This window comes from Cupressus sempervirens, chromosome 6 (assembly GCF_028749045.1).
Source record: "Cupressus sempervirens isolate cs-2001-9-10 chromosome 6, ASM2874904v1, whole genome shotgun sequence".
NCBI classification, from domain to species: Eukaryota; Viridiplantae; Streptophyta; class Pinopsida; order Cupressales; family Cupressaceae; genus Cupressus; species Cupressus sempervirens.
Genome location: NC_143123.1, coordinates 110,947,401 through 110,968,805, shown reverse-complemented (window position 1 = coordinate 110,968,805; position 21,405 = coordinate 110,947,401).

Below are 21,405 nucleotides of genomic sequence, written 5' to 3'. Positions count from 1 at the left end.
ATAGCTTCTCATTTAATTAAATAACTTTGTTTAATTATTTAAAAGTAAGTATTCCATTTAATTAAATAATTTTGTTTAATTATTTAAAAATTCTTTTCGAAACTAGTCAACTCAAGTCAACCGTGGTTAAATCTGGTCAACTTTTGGTGAAACTTGATCTTTGCGTATGTGAATATGAGCAAATGTGAGTTTGAATTCCAGCAATAATTCGACGCAAATTCTCATTCAACCTTTCAAAATGAAGAGATGTGGGTCTCTTAAATAGACTTTACTAGAATTCATCAACGGTTGACATAGATTTCAATCAACGGTCAGGATTAAAGGTGAAGCTGAGTCATAAAGGGAGATTTCAAAATTAAACGGAGTTAACAGATTTAATTTGAGTAAAATAAAGAGTTAACTGATTCAATTTGAGTGGAAAAAGGAATTAACTGATTTAACTCATTTTTTATCAGTAGTGAACTGGAAATTTCCTTTTTTGTACTGAAGAGAGATTTTGTTGAGATATTTAATTTAATAAAATGAGATATGCTCTCATAATTACTTTTTTTATTTTATTAAATAATCTTTAATTAATTAGAGACACTTTTCTAATTTAATTAAATAACTTCATTTAATTAATTAGGAAGGGCTTGTCATTTAATTAAATAACTTTGTTTAATTAATTAGAAGTAAGTACTCTATTTAATTAAATAATTTTGTTTCATTATTTAAAAATTCTTCTCGAAACTAGTCAACTCAAGTAAATCGTGGTTAAATCTGGTCAACTTTTTCTCAAACTTGATCTTTGCGTATGTGAATATGAGCAAATGTAAGTATGAATTCTAGCAAAAATTCAATGCAAATTTTCATTCAACCTTTCAAAATGAAGAAATGAGGGTCTCTTAAATAGATGTTACTGGAATTCATCAACGGTTGAGATCGATTTCAATCAACGGTCAGGATTAAAGGTGAAGTTCAGTCATAAAGGGAGCTTTCCAAATTAAAGGTACTTAACGGATTTAATTTGAGTAAAATAAGGAGTTAACTAATTCAATTTGAGTAAAAAAAGGAGTTAACTGATTTAGCTCATTTTTTATCAATAGTGAACTGGAAATTTCACTTTTTGAACTGAAGAGAGATTTTGTTGAGATATTTAATTTAACAAAATGAGATATGCTCTCATAATTACCTTTTCTATTTAATTAAATAATCTTTAATTAATTAGAGACACTTTTCTTGTTTAATTTAATAACATTTTTAATTAATTAGGAATTGCTTCTCATTTAATTAAATAACTTTGTTTAATTAATTAGAAGTAAGTACTCCATTTAATTAAATAATTTTGTTGAATTATTTTAAAATTCTTTTCGAAACTAGTCAACTCAAGTCATCCGTGGTTAAATCTGGTCAACTTTTGGTCAAACTTGATCTTTGCGCATGTGAATATGAGCAAATGTGAGTATGAATTCCAGAAACAATTCGATGCAAATTCTCATTCAACCTTTCAAAATGAAGAGATGAGGGTCTCTTAAATAGACTTTTCTAGAATTCATCAATGGTTGAGATTGATTTCAATCAACGATTAGGATTAAAGGTGAAGTTGAGTCATAAAGGAAGATTTCCAAATTAAAGGGAGTTAGCGGATTTAATTTGAGTAAAATAAGGAGTTAACTGATTCAATTTGAGTAGAAAAAGGAGTTAACTGATCTAACTCATTTTTTATCAATAATGAACTAGAAATTTCCCTTTTTGAAGTGAAGAGAGATTTTATTGAGATATTTAATTTAATAAAATGAGATATGCTCTCATAATTACTTTTTCTATTTAAATAAAGATTCTGTAATTAATTAGAGACACTTTTCTTATTTAATTAAATAACTTCATTTTATAAAATCGGAATGGCTTGTCATTTAATTAAATAACATTGTTTAATTAATTAGAAGTAAGTAATCCATTTAATTAAATATATTCTTATAATTATTTCAAAATTCTTTTCGAAACTAGTCAACTCAAGTCAACCGTGGTTAAATCTGGTCAACTTTCGGTCAAACTTGATCTTTGCGTAGGTGAATATGAGCAAATGTGAGTATGAATTCCAGTAACAATTTGACGTAGATTCTCATTCAACCTTTCAAAATGAAGAGATGAGGGTCTCTTAAATAGACATTCCTGAAATTCATCGATGGTTGAGATCGATTTCAATCAACGGTTAGGATTAAAGGTGTAGGTCAGTCATAAAAGGAGATTTCAAAATTAAAGGGAGTTAATGGATTTAATTTGAGTAAAATAAAGAGTTAACTGATTCAATTTGAGTAGAAAAATGAGTTAATAGATTTAACTCATTTTTGATCAATATTGAACTGGAAATTTCTCTTTTTGAACTGAAGAGAGATTTTGTTGAGATATGTAATTTAACAAAATGAGATATGCTCTCATAATTACTTTTTCTATTTAATTAATCAAAGACACTTTTTTTATTTAATTAAATAACTTCATTTAATTAATTAGGAATGGCTTCTTATTTAAATAAATGACTTTGTATAATTAATTAAAAGTAAGTACTCTATTTAATTAAATAATTTCGTTTAATTATTTCAAAATTCTTTTCGAAACTAGTCAACTCAAGTCAACCCTGTTAAATTTGGTCAACTTTTGGTCAAACTTGATCTTTGTGTATGTGAATATGAGAAAATGTGAGTATGAATTCCAGCAACAATTCGATGCAAATTCTCATTCAACCTTTCAAAATGAAGAGATGAGGGTCTCTTAAATAGACTTTCCTAGAATTCATTATTGGTTGAGATCGATTTCAATCAACGGTCAATATTAAAGGTGAAGTTCAGTCATAAAGGGAGATTTCTAAATTAAAGGGAGCTAACAGATTTAATTTGAGTAAAATAAGGAGTTAACTAATTGAATTTGAGTAAAAAAAAGAGTTAACTCATTTAACTCATTTTTTATCAATCGTGAACTGAAAATTTCCCTTTTTGAACTGAAGACAGATTTTGTTGAGATATTTAATTTAATAAAATGAGATATGCTCTTATAATTAATTTTTCTATTTAATTAAATAATCGTTAATTAATTAGAGACACTTTTCTTATTTAATTAAATAACTTTATTTAATTAATTAGGAATGGCTTCTCATTTAATTAAATAACCTTGTTTAATTAATTAGAAGTAAGTACTCTATTTAATTAAATAATTTCGTTTAATTATTTCAAAATTCTTTTCGAAACTAGTCAACTCAAGTCAACCGTGGTTAAATCTGGTCAACTTTTGGTCAAATTTGATCTTTTCGTATGTGAATATGAGCAAATGTGAGTATGAATTCCAGAAACAATTCGGTGCAAATTCTCATTCAACCTTTCAAAATGAAGAGATGAGGGTCTCTTAAATAGACTTTTCTAAAATTCATTAACGGTTGAGATCGATTTCAATCAACGATTAGGATTAAAGGTGAAGTTCAGTCATGAAAGAAAATTTCCAAATTAAAGGGAGTTAACAGATTTAATTTGTGTAAAATAAGGAGTTAACTGATTCAATTTGAGTAGAAAAAGGAGTTAACTAATTTAACTCATTTTTTATCAATAATGAACTGGAAATATCCCTTTTTGAAGTGAAGAGAGATTTTGTTGAGATATTTAATTTAATAAAATGAGATATGCTCTCATAATTACTTTTTCTATTTAATTAAATAATATTTAATTAATTAGAGACACTTTTCTTATTTAATTAAATAACTTCATTTAATTAATTAGGAATGGCTTCTCATTTAATTAAATAACTTTGTTTAATTAATTAGAAGTAAGTACTTCATTTAATTAAATAATTTTGTATAATTATTTCAAAATTCTTTTCGAAACTAGTCTACTCAAGTCTATCGTGGTTAAATTTGGTCAACTTTTGGTCAAACTTGATCTTTGCGTATGTGAATATGAGCAAATGTAAATATGAATTTCAGCAACAATTCGATGCAAATTCTCATTCAACCTCTCAAAATCAAGAAATGAGGGTCTCTTAAATAGACGTTACTGGAATTCACAATCGGTTGAGATTGATTTCAATCAACGGTCAGGATTAAAGGTGAAGTTTAGTCATAAAGAGAGATTTCCAAATAAAAGGGAGTTAACGGATTTAATTTGAGTAAAACAAGGAGTTAACTGATTCAATTTGAGTAGAAAATGGAGTTAACTGATTTAACTCGGTTTTTATCAATAGTGAACTAGAAATTTCCCTTTTTGAAGTGCAGAGAGACTTTGTTGAGATATTTAATTTAATAAAATGAGATATGCTCTCATAATTACTTTTTATATTTAATTAAATAATTTTTAATTAATTAGAGACACTTTTCTTATTTAATTAAATAACTTCATTTAATTAACTAGGAATGGCTTCTCATTTAATTAAGAAACTTTGTATAATTAATTAGAAGCAAGTACTCCATTTAATTAAATAATTTTGTTTAATTATTTCAAAATTCTTTTCAAAACTAGTCAACTCAAGCCAACTATGGTTAAATTTGGTCAACTTTTCGTGAAACTTGATCTTTGCGTATGTGAATATGAGCAAATGTGAGTATGAATTCCCGCAACAATTCGATGCAAATTTTCATTCAACCTTTCAAAATGAAGAGATGAAGGTCTCTTAAATAGACTTTTCTAGAATTCATCAACGGTTGAGATCGATTTCAATCAACGGTCAAGATTAAAGGTGAAGTTCAGTCATAAAGGGAGATTTTCAAATTAAAGAGAGTTAACAGATTTAATTTGAGTAAAATAAGGAGTTAACTGATTCAATTTGATTAGAAAAAGGAGTGAACTGATTTAACTCATTTTTGATCAATAGTGAACTGAAAATTTCCCTTTTTGAACTGAAGAGAGATTTTGTTGAGATATTTAATTTAATAAAATGAGATATGCTCTCATAATTACTTTTTCTATTTAATTAAATAATCTTTAGTTAATTAGAGACACTTTTCTTATTTAATTAAATAACTTCATTTAATTAATTAGGAATGGCTTCTCATTTAATTAAATAACTTTGTTTAATTAATTAGAAGTAAGTACTCCATTTAATTTAATAATTTTATTTAATTATTTTAAAATTCTTTTTGTAACTAGTCAACTCAAGTAAACCGTGGTTAAATTTGGTCAACTTTTGGTCAAACTTGATCTTTGCATATGTGAATATGAGCAACTGTGAGTATGAATTCCAGCAACAATTTGATGCAAATTCTCATTCAACCTTTCAAAATGAAGAGATGAGGCTCTCTTAAAAAGAATTTTTTAGAATTCATCAACGGTTGAGATCGATTTCAATCAATGGTCAGGATTAAAGGTGAAGTTCAGACATAAAGGAAGATTTTCAAATTAAACGGAGTTAACGGATTTAATTTGAGTAAAATAAGGAGTTAACTTATTCAATTTGAGAAGAAAAAAGAGTTAACTCATTTAACTCATTTTTTATCAATAGTAAACTGGAAATTTCCCTTTTTGAACTGAAGAGACATTTTGTTGAGATATTTAATTTAATAAAATGAGATATGCTCTCATAATTAGTTTTTCTATTTAATTAAATAATCTTTAATTAATTAGAGGTACTTTTCTTATTTAATTAAATAACTTCATTTAATTAATTAGGAATGGCTTCTCATTTAATTAAATAACTTTGTTTAATTAATTAAAAGTAAGTACTCCATTTAATTAAATAATTTTGTTTAATTATTTCAAAATTCTTTTTGAAACTAGTCAACTTAAGTCAACTCTGGTTAAATCTGGTCAAATTTTGGTCAAACCTGATCTTTGCGTATGTGAATATGAGGAAATGTGAGTATGAATTCCAGCAACAATTCGATGCAAATTCTCATTCAACCTTTCAAAATGAAGAGATGAGGGTCTCTTAAATAGACTTTCTTGGAATTCATCAATGGTTGAGATCGATTTCAATCAACGGTCAAGATTAAAGGTGAAGTTCAGTCATAAAGAGAGCTTTCCAAATTGAAGGGAGTTGACGGATTTAATTTGAGTAAAATAAGGATTAACTGATTCAATTTGAGTAAAAAATTGAGTTAACTGATTTAACTCATTTTTTATCAATAGTGAACTGAAAATTTCTCTTTTTGAGCTGAAGAGAGATTTTGTTGAGATATTTAATTTAATAAAATGAGATATGCTCTCATAATTACTTTTTCTATTTAATTAAATAATATTTAACTAATTAGAGACACTTTTCTTATTTAATTAAATAACTTCATTTAATTAATTAGGAATGGCTTCTCATTTAATTAAATAACTTTTTTTAATTAATTAAAAATAAGTATTCCATTTAATTAAATAATTTCGTTTAATTATTTAAAAGTTCTTTTCGAAACTAGTCAACTCAAGTCAACCGTGGTTAAATCTGGTCTACTTTTGGTCAAACTTGATCTTTGCGTATGTGAATATGAGCAAATGTGAGTATGAATTCCAGCAATAATTCGACGCAAATTGTCATTCAACCTTTCAAAATGAAGAGGTGAGGGTGTCTTAAATAGACTTTACTAGAATTCATCAACGGTTGAGATAGATTTCAATCAACAGTCAGGATTAAAGGTGAAGCTCAGTCATAAAGGGAGATTTCAAAATTAAACGGAGTTAACAGATTTAATTTGAGTAAAATAAGGAGTTAACTGATTCAATTTGAGTGGAAAAAAGAGTTAACTGATTTAAGTCATTTTTTATCAATAGTGAACTAGAAATTTCCCTTTTTGAACTGAAGAGAGATTTTGTTGAGATATTTAATTTAATAAAATGGGACATGCTCTCATAATTACTTTTTTTATTTTATTAAAAAAACTTTAATTAATTAGAGACACTTTTCTTATTTAGTTAAATAACTTCATTTAATTAATTAGGAAGGGCTTGTCATTTAATTAAATAACTTTGTTTAATTAATTAGAAGTAAGTACTCTATTTAATTAAATAATTTCGTTTCATTATTTTAAAATTCTTTTCAAAACTAATCAACTCAAGTCAATCGTGGTTAAATCTGGTCAACTTTTTGTCAAACTTGATCTTTGCGTATGTGAATATGAGCAAATGTGAGTATGAATTCTAGCAAAAATTCGATGCAAATTCTCATTCAACCTTTCAAAATGAAGAGATGAGGGTCTCTTAAATAGACGTTACTGGAATTCATCAACGGTTGAGATCGATTTCAATCAACGGTCAGGATTAATGGTGAAGTTCAGTCATAAAGGGAGATTTCCAAATTAAAGGTAGTTAACGGATTTAATTTGAGTAAAATAAGGAGTTAACTGATTCAATTTGAGTAAAAAAAAGAGTTAACTCATTTAACTCATTTTTTATCAATAGTGAACTGGAAATTTCCCTTTTTGAACTGAAGAGAGATTTTGTTGAGATATTTAATTTAACAAAATGAGATATGCTCTCATAATTACCTTTTCTATTTAATTAAATAATCTTTAATTAATTAGAGACACTTTTCTTCTTTAATTTAATAACATTTTTAATTAATTAGGAATGGCCTCTCATTTAATTAAATAACTTTGTTTAATTAATTAGAAGTAAGTACTCCATTTAATAAAATAATTTTGTTTAATTATTTTAAATTTTTTTTCAAAACTAGTCAACTCAAGTCATTCGTGGTTAAATCTGATCAACTTTTTGTTAAACTTGATCTTTCCGTATATGAATATGAGCGAATGTGTGTATGAATTCTATAAACAATTTGATGCAAATTCTCATTCAACATTTCAAAATAAAAAGATGAGGGTCTCTTAAATAGACTTTTCTAGAATTCATCAACGGTTGAGATCGATTTCAATCAACGATCAGGATTAAAGGTGAAGTTCAGTCATAAAGGAAGATTTCCAAATTAAAGGGAGTTAACGGATTTAATTTGAGTAAAATAAGGAGTTAACTAATTCAATTTGAGTAGAAAAAGGAGTTGACTGATTAAATTCATTTTTTATCAATAATGAACTAGAAATTTCTCTTTTTGAAGTGAAGAGAGATTTTGTTGAGATATTTAATTTAATAAAATGAGATATGCTCTCATAATTACTTTTTCTATTTAATTAAATAATCTTTAATTAATTAGAGACACTTTTCTTATTTAATTAAATAACTTCATTTTATTAATTAGGAATGGCTTCTCATTTAATTAAATAACTTTGTTTAATTAATTAGAAGTAAGTACTCCATTTAATTAAATAATTTCGTATAATTATTTCAAAATTCTTTTTGAAACTAGTCAACTCAAGTCAACCGTGGTTAAATCTGGTCAACTTTTGATCAAACTTGATCTTTGCATATGTGAATATGAGCAAATGTGAGTATGAATTCCAGCAACAATTCGACGCAGATTCTCATTCAACCTTTCAAAATGAAGAAATGAGGGTCTCTTAAATAGACATTCCTAAAATTCATCAACGGTTGAGATCGATTTCAATCAACGGTTAGGATTAAAAGTGAAGGTCAGTCATAAAAGGAGATTTCAAACTTAAAGAGAGTTAACGGATTTAATTTGAGTAAAATAAGGAGTTAACTGATTCAATTTGAGTAGAAAAAGGAGTTAATAGATTTGACTCATTTTTGATCAATATTGAACTAAAAATTTCCCTTTTTGAACTGAAGAGAGATTTTGTTGAGATATGTAATTTAACAAAATGAGATATGCTCTCATAATTACTTTTTCTATTTATTTAAATAATCTTTAATTAATTAGAGACACTCTTCTTGTTTAATTAAATAACTTCATTTAATTAATTAGGAATGGCTTCTCATTTAATTAAATAACTTTGTTTAATTAATTAGAAGTAAGTACTCTGTTTAATTAAATAATTTCATTTAATCAACTCAACTCAAGTCAACCCTGGTTAAATCTGGTCAACTTTTGGTCAAACTTGATCTTTGCGTATGTGAATATGAGAAAATGTGAGTATGAATTCCAGCAACAATTCGATGCAAATTCTCATTCAACCTTTACAAATGAACAGATGACGGTCTCTTAAATAGACTTTCCTAGAATTCATCAATGGTTGAGATCGATTTCAATCAACGGTCAGGATTAAAGGTGAAGTTCAGTCATAAAGAGAGATTTCCAAATTAAAGGGAGTTAACAGATTTAATTTAAGTAAAATAAGGAGTTAACTGATTCAATTTGAGTAGAAAAATGAGTTAACTGATTTAACTCATTTTTTATCAATAGTGAACTAGAACTTTCCCTTTTTGAAGTGAAAAGAGATTTTGTTGAGATATTTAATTTAATAAGATGAGATATACTCTCATAATTACCTTTTTTATTTAATTAAATAATCTTTAATTAATTAGAGACACTTTTTTTATTTAATTAAATAACTTCATTTAATGAATTAGGAATGGCTTCTCATTTAATTAAATGACTTTGTATAATTAATTAGAAGTAAGTACTCATTTTAATTAAATAATTTTGTTTAATTATTTCAAATTTTTTTTAAAAATTAGTCAACTCAAGTCAACCGTGGTTAAATCTGGTCAACTTTTGGTCAAATTTGATCTTTGCATATGTGAATATGAGCAAATGTGGGTATGAATTCTAGCAACAATTCGAAGAAAATTCTCATTCAACGTTTCAAAATGAAGAGATGAGGGTCTCTTAAATAGACTTTTCTAGAATTTATCAATGGTTGAGATCGATTTCAATCAACGGTCAAGATTAAAGGTGAAGTTTAGTAATAAAGGGAGATTTCCAAATTAAAGAGAGCTAACAGATTTAATTTGAGTAAAATAAGGAGTTAACTAATTCAATTTGAGTAGAAAAAAGAGATAACTGATTTACCTCATTTTTTATCAATAGTGAACTGGAAATTTCCCTTTTTGAACTGAAGATAGATTTTGTTGAGATATTTAATTTAATAAAACGAGATATGCTCTCATAATTACTTTTTCTATTTAATTATATAATCTTTAATTAATTAGAGACACTTTTCTTATTTAATTAAATAACTTCATTTAATTAATTAGGAATGGCTTCTCATTTAATTAAATAACTTTGTTTAATTATTATAAGTAAGTACTCTATTTAATTAAATAATTTTGTTTAATTATTTCAAAATTCTTTTCGAAACTAGTCAACTCAAGTCGACCATGGTTAAATCTGGTCAACTTTTGGTCAAACTTGATCTTTCTGTATGTGAATATAAGCAAATGTGAGTATGAATTCCAGAAATAATTCGATGCAAATTCTCATTCAACCTTTCAAAATGAAGAGATGAAGGTCTTTTAAATAGACTTTTCTAGAATTCATCAACGGTTGAGATCGATTTCAATCAACGATTAGGATTAAAGGTGAAGTTCAGTCATAAAGGAAGATTTCCAAATTAAAGGGAGTTAACGGATTTAATTTGTGTAAAATAAGGAGTTAACTAATTCAATTTGAGTAGAAAAAGGAGTTAACTAATTTAACTCCTTTTTTATCAATAGTGAACTGGAAATATCCCTTTTTGAAGTGAAGAGAGATTTTGTTAAGATATTGAATTTAATAAAATGAGATATGCGCTCATAATTAATTTTTCTATTTAATTAAATAATCTTTAATTAATTAGAGACACTTTTCTTATTTAATTAAATAACCTCATTTCATTAATTAGGAATGGCTTCTCATTTAATTAAATAACTTTGTTTAATTAATTAGAAGTACGTACTTTATTTAATTAAATAATTTCATATAATTATTTCAAAATTCTTTTCAAAACTAGTCAACTCAAGTCAACCGTGGTTAAATCTGGTCAATTTTTTGTCAAACTTGATCTTTGCATATCTGAATATGAGCAAATGTGAGTATGAATTCCAGCAATAATTCGACGCAGATTCTCATTCAACCTTTCAAAATGAAGAGATGAAGGTCTCTTAAATAGACATTCCTAAAATTTATCAACGGTTGAGATCGATTTCAATCAATGGTTAGGATTAAAGGTGAATGTCAGTCATAAAAGGAGATTTCAAAATTAAAGAGAGTTAACGGATTTAAGTTGAGTAAAATAAAGAGTTAACTGATTCAATTTGAGTAGAAAAATGAGTTAATAGATTTAACTCATTTTTTATCAATAGTAAACTGAAAATTTCTCTTTTTGAATTGAAGAGAGATTTTGTTGAGATATGTAATTTAACAAAATGAGATATGCTTTCATAATTATTTTTTCTATTTAATTAAATAATCTTTAATTAATTAGAGACACTTTTTTTATTTAATTAAATAACTTCATTTAATTAATTAGGAATGGCTTCTCATTTAATTAAATAACTTTGCTTAATTAATTAGAAGTACGTACTTCATTTAATTAAATAATTTGATATAATTATTTCAAAATTCTTTTGGAAACTAGATAACTCAACTCAACCGTGGTTAAATCTGGTCAACTTTTTGTCAAACTTGATCTTTGCGTATGTGAATATGAGCAAATGTGAGTATGAATTTCAACAAAAATTCGATGCAAATTCTCATTCAACCTTTCAAAATGAAGAGATGAGGGTCTCTTAAAAAGACTTTTCTGGAATTCATCAACATTTGAGATCGATTTCAATCAACAGTCAAGATTAAAGTTGAAGTTTAGTCATAAAGGGAGATTTCCAAATTAAAAAGAGTTAACAGATTTAATTTGAGTAAAATAATGAGTTAATTGATTCAATTTGAGTAGAAAAAGCAGTTAACTGATTTAACTCATTTTTAATCAATAGTAAACTGAAAATTTTCTTTTTTGAACTGAAGAGAGATTTTGTTGAGATATTTAATTTAATAAAATGAGATATGCTCTCATAATTAATTTTTCTATTTAATTAAATAATCTTTAATTTATCAGAGACACTTTTCTTATTTAATTAAATAACTTTATTTAATTAATTAGGAATGGCTTCTCATTTAATTAAATAACTTTGTTTAATTAATTAGAAGTACTCCATTTAATTAAATAATTTCATTTAATTATTTCAAAATTCTTTTGAAAACTAGTCAACTCAAGTAAACTGTGGTTAAATCTGGTCAACTTTTGGTTAAACTTGATCTTTGCGTATGTGAATATGAGCAAATGTGAGTATGAATTCCAGCAACAATTCGATGCATATTCTAATTCAACCTTTCAAAAGGAAGAGATGAGGGTCTCTTAAATAGACTTTTTTGGGATTCATGAACGGTTGAGATCGATTTTAATCAACGGTCAAGATTAAAGGTGAAGTTCAGCCATTAAGGAAAATTAGCAAATTAAAGGGAGTTAACGGATTTAATTTGAGTAAAATAAGAAGTTAACTGATTCAATTTGAGTAGAAAAAGGAGTAAACTTATTTAACTCATTTTTTATCAATAGTGAACTGAAAATTTCCCTTTTTGAACTGAAGAGAGTTTTTGTTGGGATATTTAATTTAATAAAATGAGATATGGTCTCGTAATTACTTTTTCTATTTAATTAAATACTCTTTAATTAATTTGAGACAATTTTCTTATTTAATTAAATAACTTCATTTAATTAATTAGGAATGGCTTCTGATTTAATTAAATATTTTTGTTTAATTAATTAAAAGTAAGTACTCCATTTAATTAAATAATTTCGTTTAATTATTTCAAATTTTTTTTCAAAACTAGTCAACTCAAGTCAACCGTGGTTAAATCTGATCAACTTTTGGTCAAACTTGATCTTTACGTATGTGAATATGGGCAAATGTGAGTATGAATTCCAGCAACAGTTCGATGAAAATTCTCATTCAACCTTTCAAAATGAAGAGATGAGGGTCTCTTAAATAGACTTTCCTGGAATTCATCAACGGTTGAGATCGATTTCAATCAATGGTCAGGATTAAATGTGAAGTTCAGTCATAAAGAGAGATTTCCAAATTAAAGGGAGTTAATGGATTTAATTTGAGTAAAATAAGGAGTTAACTCATTCAATTTGAGTAGAAAACGGAGTTAACTGATTTAACTCATTTTTTATCAATAGAGAACTAGAAATTTCTCTTTTTGAGCTGAAGAGAGATTATGTTGAGATATTTAATTTAATAAAATGAGATATGCTCTTATAATTACTTTTTCTATTTAATTAAATAATCTTTAATTAATTAGAGACACTTTTCTTATTTAATTAAATAACTTCATTTAATTAATTAGGAATGGCTTCTCATTTAATTAAATAACTTTGTTTAATTAATTAGAAGTAAGTACTCTATTTAATTAAATAATTTCGTTTAATTATTTAAAAAAAAAAATCGAAACTAGTCAACTCAAGTCAACCGTGGTTAAATTTGGTCAACTTTTGGTCAAGCTTGATCTTTGCGTATGTGAATATGAGCAAATGTGAGTATGAGTTCCAGCAAAAATTCGAGGCAAATTCTCATTCAACCTTTCAAAATGAAGAGATGAGGGTCTCTTAAATAGACTTTCCTAGAATTCACCAACGGTTGAGATCGATTTCAATCAACGGTCAGGATTAAATTTGAAGTTCAATCATAAAGGGAGATTTCAAAATGAAAGGGAGTTAACGGATTTAATTTGAGTAAAATAAGGAGTTAATTGATTGAATTTGAGTAGAAAAAGGAGTTAACTGATTTGTAGTGCTTGCCCCTAAGTTGTATTTTCGGTTATCTTGCCAAACTCTTTTAGGCCAGTTTTATACTTGATGTTTAGTAGCATTACTTTCAGGTTATCAGATATTGTTTTACATTCAATTTATTATATAGTGAGATTACTTGTTACTCTATATTTCATGTATGTATATTTAGTGTTTTCAATTATCGATGATGATTAGTTAGATGGTTTATTATCATGTGTATTTTTATAGATACTTACCCCATGCTGCATGTGTATGGTGTGCGTGTTTGTTTTCTTTATGTATGGTGTTTCTGATATGGTTTAGGAAGGGAGTCGTAGTCACCTGCTAGTCGGGATCTACACGATGCACCACTTCCTTTCATTGTCTGTTTAGCTTAGAATATTGTGTTTGTACATGCATGAATTTTATGTAGGTTGCAGGTACCGAGTATCGACTTCCCTGAATTGCCAGGATGAGCATACCCTATCGCATTATCTTAATGGTAAGAGAAGGGAGATAAACTCTTAAGTCCAAATCCTAAACCCTTTATCCAATTGTCCTAATTGATAATTAGGACAAGTATCTGAGTTAAGTACCCTCTGAATGCGTCAAATGATGTTAATTCGTGATTATAACCCTTTTTGTTTGATTTAGTATGTGTTCTTCTATGATGGGTTTTCATATGTTGTCTTTATGAGTCTTTGGCGTATTTTTCTATTAATTAAGTTTAATTAAAAAGATTAATTAATGATTTAATTTAATAGAAGATTATTATGATATTTTAATATTTAATTATATTTAATTAATTGAGAAATTAATTAAATAAAAAGAATTAAATTTGGAGATTAAAATTAAGGATAAATTTAGAACATGATAATTTTTATTTAATTAAATAATAATATATTTAGAGTTCATTTTAAAATAAATGCTAAATAGTATTGTTATTTAAATTAATTAAATATTTTATCAATTAAGTTTCTAAAATAAATTAAAAGTTGAAAGATATTAAATTATTAAAGTTTCTTGATCGCATGATGCGAGCATGAGTTGAAAATAAAAGAAATTAATTAAAAAGATAAAATAATTGGAAATAATAATGTTATTTTAATTTCATAAAGTGCACATGAGATTAAAGTAATAAATTAATTTAAAATAGAAGTCAAGTGGAATATTAAATAATGTTATTTAATAATTCAACTTAATGTGCATGAAAAGATGAATGCAAAATAAAAGAAAAAGATAATAAAAGTTAATTTTGAGTTAACTCAGTTGAGAAAAGAGTTCTCTCAGGTGAATGCACAATTAGTGCCCCGATTTGAGGAGAAAACTCTTTATCACAACTTTGGGGGTTCATTTTTGGGGAGACACGAATTTGGACCAGGAATTTGGAGACAGGATTTTTGGGGGAAGAACTTTTGTAAGAAAATTTGAGAAGGAGAATTCTAGGAAGGATTTTCAGAAGAAAGTTATTGAAGAGAAGCGAGTCCTCTTACAGTTTTGGGGATTGCATATTAGCATCAGGTTCAGGTAGGGTCTGGTATTTTGACCCCTAAATGATTTAAGAAATTTAATATGATTGTTTTCTTCCTATCAGAGATTTGCTAGGTTTTCACAAAAGAAAATATGTATATATAAAATAAATAAATAAAAATAAAAATAAAAATATTATTTAAAACAAGAATTTGTTTTATTAAAAATTTTCTTGAATTTATAAAAAAACTCATTTAATGAAATGTTTTGTAAAAATATTCATTACAAAGAAAATTTATATTTAGAAGAAAATAATATTAAATTTTTTATTTTTTTTGGGTGGGGGCTATTCCACGCACCCCACCCACCTTTGGTACTGCCGCCGACAATCTGCTGGCGCAGGGACTGTGTCAGCCAGGCTGCTGCAGGCCCTACGTTAGTAGGCCTACCGCGCTGGCCTGTTTGAAAGGCCGATGGCCTATAGTATTATAAAAAATTTTATTTTATTTTTTAAATTTGATTTTAATTATTATATATATATATATAAGAAATTTTAATGATATTTTAATAATTCTTAATTATTATTTAAATTATAATTATTAGCAAAGTTTTATTATTGTTTAATTAATTTAAATAGTAATGTATTTAAATAAGTTTATTTTATTTAATAAAATTATTAGTAATTATATTAATTATTAATAATTGATAATTCTAGAGTTGGTAATATAAGAACTTAGTTGATTATCATTAGTTAATTAAACATTAGTTTAATTAAAATTAACCATTGATGAATATAGTTAAATGAAAATTGTAAATTTATAAATTACTTATTTATTTTGATAAGTATCTTGTCTTTCGATCATTTCAAAAAATTGTTTTAAAACCAAATTAGGGTTTTAGCTTGATCCTAATTAAATATAAGAATAGGTTAAGAGATACATTGTAAATCATAAGTACCTAGATTATACACTGGAAATGAGAATAGAAACCTGTACAATTGAATTAACATTATATTATTAAGATTAAATCAAATTGTGAGACTATTCTATATTTCTATGTGTTATCTGTATTATGGGGTGTTTAGGTTTTGTCCTAGCGTTGACCAGTCCTAGGTTGTTACCAGAGGCTCAAGGATTATGTGAATGTGATGTTATGTTATTTTTTATCTCGATCTTTTAAACCCAACCCTGGTGATGTGCTTAGTATGCTCTATGATGGATGTTTTTACTAGTGGTTGTTGCTTTCTAGTTCCTTGTGTGAAGCTGAGGTGTATGTATTGAGATACCTGACTTAATCATTTTTGAGTCATCGATCAGTTATATTTGATAACCATTTTTGAGTCTCGATCAGTTATACTTGGATTACCTTCTAGTCGCTTTGAGAGGACTGAAGTGTTTGTTTTGCTCTTGATGATGTCATGTTGTGACATGAGTGACTTGACCATTTTGGAGTCTTCGATCAGTATTGTGATTTATTATTGGGATACTTTCTAGTTGCTCATTGGAGAACCTTTGGATATTGTGATTTATCATGGATGCCTTCAGTTGCTGATAAATAACTGTTGTGGTCATCATGATTATTATTTGATGCTTATCAATTGCTCATGGAGAACTGATGTGATTATTGTGGATTATATTTATGATGCTTTCAGTCGCTTATATAGGACCGAGGTGATTTTATTATGATTTTTCGATTTTTGATTTCATGAGCCTAGGGTAAGTTATCTATGTGTAGTGTCGGGAAGTGGCTTGCAATGGGGATCAAGGCCCTAAGAGGCTGCCTGGAGTAACCCATTGTAAGTTGTTTTAATAAGTAAAAATATCTCACCTAAATACTGACTTAAATGAACCTAATAAGATAATTGTATGTTCTCTCCCATGCCTTGAGTGCTAGTACAGGCTAGGATGGGGTAGAGAGAATGCTTGGTTACGACGTTGCATTCCGTAGTATGCCTCGTCAGTACGAGAGGATACTAGTGGCCGCAAGATCACAGGGGACCCGAGATTCCTAAGGGATTGCTCAGGTAACTTCCAATGTGACTTTTGCGATGACACTTTCCCGCTTGCATAGTAGGTTTCTTACGTGTGTCTTTGTGGTGCCTCTGGGTCTAGATGTCGATCTATGTGTTGGAACCTTTGAGTTAGTATACTTTTAGGATTTCTTGGACTTAGAGAGTACTTGTGATTATGTGATTAGATATCTTGTTTGGAACTTGAGACTATCTCCTCAGCGTGGTGGGAGTGGACCATTTAGGTTCCACGCGGTCGGGTGGTAGTGCTTTTACTCTTACCATTTGAGATCCGTCTGGTGCTACCATGGTTGGAGCTTCTTGGGATGCTTGTTCATAATGTTTAGGTGATGTGTTGTACTTTGGAGGATCATCTTATGCTTTATTCTTGCATGTTAGAATTCTTTATGCATATCTGGTAGCATGTTAAATTTCTTTATGCATATAATGTAGTATGTTTTAGGAGTGATGTCCCTATTACTATACTACCGATGATCTCTTCGGTGACTTGGGATGTTACGCGTGGGGGATGGCTAGGGCCCATGATGGTCTAATGATGTTATTGATGGTTGGGAGGAACCACGCACTTAGATTAGTTGTGTTTTATGATGGATGGATAGTTGTATTTCATGTTGGATGTTTATATCTTTTATGATGGATGGATGTATCAAGTATGGTATATGGTTTCATTTATTTTACTGTACTTTGTATCATGGATTTTTGGAGGATGATGTATCTTTATTTCTACTTATGTATATTATTTTAGCCTGTCATACCCTGTGACATGTATAGTGGATGATTGAACATTCCAAATTAATTTTCCAAGAGGCATTCAGAACAAATGTATATTAAATGGACATTGGACTTTTTTATTATTCTTTAATGTGGATGTGGTAGTTGTTAGATTTAGAATTAATAAAATTTAAATGTGACTCAACATCTCGGGATCCTTAGGGAATGTAACCTGTTATGTATGTTTGTTGGTGATTACATGTTATTGCTTCTGCTACTACGTGTTTGATGGGTATGTTATACTTTCTTCAAAAAAAAAAATGTTTAGTAAACTTAGTAAAACTTTAAGTTAGTTCTTTTGGATCCCTTGGCAGGGCGTTACATGATTTAACTTATTTTTTATTAATAGTGAACTGAAAATTTCCCTTTTTGAACTTAGGAGAGATTTTGTTGAGATATTTAATTTAATAAAATGAGACATGCTCTCATAATTACTTTTTTTATTTAATTAAATAATCTAAAATTAATTAGACACATTTTTCTAATTTCATTAAATAACTTCATTTAATTAATTAGGAATGGCTTCTCATTTAATTAAATAACTTTGTTTAATTAATTAGAAGGAAGTACTCCATTTAATTAAATAATTTTACTTAAGTATTTCAAAATTCTTTTTGAAATTAGTCAACTCAAGTCAACCATGGTTAAATCTGGTCAAATTTTCGTTAGACTTGATCTTTGCGTATGTGAATATGAGCAAATGTGAGTATGAATTCCAGCAACAATTCGATGCAAATTCTCATTCAACCTTTCAAAATGAAGAGATGAGGGTCTCTTAAATAGACTTTCTTGAAATTCATCAACGGTTGAGATCAATTTCAATCAACGGTCAGGATTAAAGGTGAAGTTCAGTCATAAAGGGAGATTTCAAAATAAAAGGGAGTTAACGGATTTAATTTGAGTAAAATAAGGAGTTAACTGATTCAATTTGAGTAGAAAAAGGAGTTAACTGATTTAACTCATTTTTGATCAATAGTGAACTGGAAATTTCCCTTTTTGAACTGAAGAGAAATTTTGTTGAGATATTTAATTTAATAAAATGAGATATGCTCCCATAATTACTTTTTCTATTTAATTCAATAATCTTTAATTAATTAAAGACACTTTTCTTATTTAATTAAATAACTTTATTTAATTAATTAGGAATGGCTTCTCATTTAATTAAATAACTTTGTTTAATTAATTAGAAGTAAGTACTCCATTTAATTAAATAAATTCGTTTAATTATTTCAAAATTCTTTTCGAAACTAGTCAACTCAAGTCAACCGTGGTTAAATCTAGTCAACTTTTTGTCAAACCTAATCTTTGCATTTGTGAATATGAGAAAATGTGAGTATGAATTCCAGCAACAATTCAATGCAGATTCTCATTCAACCTTTCAAAATGAAGAGATGAGGGTCTCTTAAATAGAATTTCCTAGAATTCATCACTGGTTGAGATCGATTTCAATCAACAGTCAGGATTAAAGGTGAAGTTCAGTCATAAAGGGAGATTTCCAAATTAAAGGGAGTTAACGGATTTAATTTGAGTAAAATAAAGAGTTAACTGATTCAATTTGAGTAGAAAAAGGAGTTAACAGATTTAACTCATTTTTTTAATCAATATTGAACTGGAAATTTCTATTTTTGAACTGAAGAGAGATTTTGTTGAGATATTTAATTTAACAAAATTAGATATGCTCTCATAATTACTTTTTATATTCAATTAAATAATATTTAATTAATTAGAGACACTTTTCTTGTTTAATTAAATAACTTCATTTAATTAATTAGGAATGGCTTGTCATTTAATTAAATAACTTTCTTTAATTAATTAGAAGTAAGTACTCCATTTAATTAAATAATTTCATTTAATTATTTCAAAATTCTTTTCGAAACTAGTTAACTCAAGTCAACTGTGGTTAAATCTGGTCAACTTTTGGTCAAACTTGATCTTTGCCTGTGTGAATATCAGCAAATGTGAGTATGAATTCTAGCAACAATTCGATGCAAATTCTCATTCAACCTTTCAAAATGAAGAGATGAGAGTCTCTTAAATAGACTTTCCTAGAATTCATCAATGGTTGAGATCGATTTCAATCAACGGTCAGGATTAAAAGTGAAGTTCAGTCATAAAGGGAGATTACCAAATTAAAGAGAGTTAACAGATTTAATTTGAGTAAAATAAAGAGTTAACTGATTCAATTTGAGTAGAAAAATGAGTTAACTGATTTAACTCATTTTTTATCAATAGTGAACTGGAAATTTCTCTTTTTGAAGTGAAGAGAGATTTTGTTGAGATATTTAATTTAATAAAATGAGATATGCTCTCATAATAACTTTTTCTATTTAATTAAATGACCTTTAATTAATTAGAGACACTTTTCTTATTTAATTAAATAACTTCATTTAGTTAATTAGGAATGGCTTCTCATTTAATTAAATAACTTTGTTTAATTAATTAGAAGTTAGTACTCCATTTAATTAAATAATTTCATTTAATTATTTAAAAATTCTTTTCGAAACTAGTCAACTCAAGTCAACCGTGGTTAAATCTGGTAAACTTTTGGTCAAACTTGATCTTTGCGTATGTGAATATGAGCAAATGTGAGTATGAATTCCAGCAACAATTTGATACGAATTCTCATTCAACCTTTCAAAATGAAGAGATGAGGGTCTCTTAAATAGACGTTACTGGAATTCATCAACGGTTGAGATTGATTTCAATCAATGGTCAGGATTAAAGGTGAAGTTCAGTCATAAAAGAAGATTTCCAAATTAAAGGGAGTTAACGAATTTAATTTGAGTAAAATAAGGAGTTAATTGATTCAATTTGAGTAGAAAACGAAGTTAACTGATTTAACTCATTTTTTATCAATAGTTAACTGGAAATTTCTCTTTTTGAGCTGAAGAGAGATTTTGTTGAGATATTTAATTTAATAAAATGAGATATGCTCTCATAGTTACTTTTTCTATTTAATTAAATAATGTTTAGTTAATTAGAGACACTTTTATTATTTATTTAAATAAGTTCATTTAATTAATTAGGAATGGCTTCTCATTTAATTAAATAACTTTGTTTAATTAATTAGAAGTAAATACTTCATTTAATTAAATAATTTCATTTAATTATTTTAAAATTCTTTTCGAAACTAGTCAACTCAAGTCAACCGTGGTTAAATCTGCTCAACTTTTGGTCAAAACTTGATCTTTTCGTATGTGAATATGAGCAAATGTGAGTATGAATTTCAACAATAATTCGATGCGAATTCTCATTCAACCTTTCAAAATGAAGAGATGAGGGTCTCTTAAGTAGACTTTCTTAGAATTCATCAATGGTTCAGATCGATTTCAATCAACGGTCAGGATTAAAGGTGAAGTTCAGTCATAAAGGGAGATTTCCAAATTAAACGGAGTTAAGGGATTTAATTTGAGTGAAATAAGGAGTTAACTAATTCAATTTGAGTAGAAAAAGGAGTTAACTGATTTAACTCATTTTTGATCAATAGTGAACTGGAAATTTCCCTTTTTGAATTGAGGAGAGATTTTGTTGAGATATTTAATTTAATAAAATGAGACATGCTCTCATATTTACTTTTTTTATTTAATTAAATAAC